The sequence below is a fragment of the Morone saxatilis genome, unplaced genomic scaffold (genome assembly GCF_004916995.1).
Source record: "Morone saxatilis isolate NCDOM2014 unplaced genomic scaffold, NCSU_SB_2.0 Contig2, whole genome shotgun sequence".
Lineage (NCBI taxonomy): Eukaryota > Metazoa > Chordata > Actinopteri > Moronidae > Morone > Morone saxatilis.
This window is the reverse complement of record NW_023339762.1, coordinates 2,242,070-2,244,067: the sequence shown is the minus strand read 5'-3', so window position 1 is coordinate 2,244,067 and position 1,998 is coordinate 2,242,070. Positions and strand designations below refer to the sequence as shown.

Here is a 1,998-nt window from a genome sequence, read left to right as displayed (position 1 = left end):
TTTTCACATTCATCTGCTGAAAAGTGGAAAGTTTCTCTGTGCTCATTGAACATCTGATTTTAAGGGGCGGGGCCTACCAGCATGATGTGTGACATCACAAATAGTGTTAACTTGAGAATGGACTTTACAGTGAAGTAGGAGACATCTTGTGTCCAGCAGGAAAACATTAAAAATGAACAACATTTGCATATTCAGAGATTCTGGAAGTTTTAATGAGGTAGAAGGAGGAAAGGGATTTTAATGTGAAAATTATATTTTTTGCAGAAAAAACATATAAGACACATATTACTGTTCCAAACAGACTATTTGTATATATGTTTTAACTGACTGACTTGAGGGAATGTTTAAACTCACAGTATGTTTCAACCATTTTCAAGTTCCCACTACAACTGTTACACCAACAATTGTAAATTCACCCCTTTAACTGAAATACAAGGTTCTCTTTTGAAATATATGTTTGTTTTTACTGTATTCCCCCCATACTTCCACACAGTAAGTAATGTGTATGGAGGTATAGGTTTGTAATGAAGTTTGATTCAAGAAAATCAAAAGTGTCCCATTGATGGTGTCTGGGCAGTGTTTCACAGGCTTTTCAACCAACCAAGCATTTCAATAGAAGTAGCTGTGTCCCATTTTTCTGCCTTCTGCCTTCCAAAAATGCAGACTATGAGGCTGTGCTCTTCAGAGGCCTGATAATAAGACTACATTGCTGTTTCATCTCACGTTGTCATTCAGCGTGCCATCTGATCACGTTGCTTGTTTTGTTTTGTCTGGCCCTGACATATCTGTCCCACTGACGCCATATGTAATCACCATGGAAGCTACAGTAGCGGTTCCTCTGAGCACTTACCTGAATGTTTGTTAACATTTAGTAAAATGGTGAATACTAGTAAATACATCACAAGATCACTAATGAACTTGTCAGCAGTTTGTTTCCCATCAGTACAGTACATGTATACCACTAACTTGAAACACTGTTCATAAGTTGTCCCTCGTGTTTCAAGTGAAACAATTCATGTGAACTTGGCCAATTTCCCCACTGGTGTTTACCACTTTGTTAGCCATTCAAGGATGACTTCTTGGTTTTAAACTTGGAAATTCCCTAAATGTATGAACCGACAAAGGCTGCCTTAATGCCACATTTAACAAGCTCAATCGAGACCAATGGACACACAGCTAGGATCTTCCATTGCTCATCTTGATTTAAAGCAGCCTTTGGAACAAGACTGTTATGCAATATTCAATGTAGATAGTAGCAGGTTGGACTGAATAAATACTTACTACTCTGGCACTCTATTAGAATAGGATTTTTGTTAAGTTACAAATATATATATTATTATATTATTCGGCTCTAAATAAACATCATACAAGTTTTCACACACAGAAAGCTAAGCTGAAACAATCAAGCGTGCACAAACATACACACACACACACACACAGGCAAATGTACAGCAAACACGCCCCCGCAACCCCCAGCTTCTTCTATCTCTAAGTGATCCAGTAAAACACACACACACAAAAAAAAACCATTACATTTCACATCTACTTGAGCTGGAGCTGAGTGTAATCAAAGCCAAAGCCACCTACTCACCCACCAATATCTTGACACCTCTTTGTTTCTCACACTCTCCACTACTCAGCTGTTATTTCTCTCTCACACCCTCTCACCTACCGCCTCCCTCCATTCGCCGCCTCCCTTCTCTCTCCAACTCCCATTTAGCAGATTTGCTGGCAGGAGTGGAGAGACCAAAACGCTGCCAAAGCAAAATAGCACCAAAAGTGACTTAATATTATGTCACTAATATTAGTAACATAATAAATAAAGTTAATAACTTAGTAAATACATGTCACTGAGTGAAGGAAGAAACAAAAACTGTCACTTAAAACATGTGACAACGTCATACCAGTTATATATAGAAATTACATACATATAATATTTTCATTAAGTTATCAGATAAGACCACAGAAACTGAATATGCAAATGTTGTTGATTTCTAA

General features: G+C 37.7%; 1 protein-coding gene across 1 annotated transcript in view; it reads left to right on the top strand.

Moving 5' to 3' along the window:
• The window catches only part of smpd3 (sphingomyelin phosphodiesterase 3), a 35,540-nt gene that overhangs the window by 14,673 nt on the left and 18,869 nt on the right, over window positions 1–1,998 (top strand). The window lies entirely within an intron of this gene.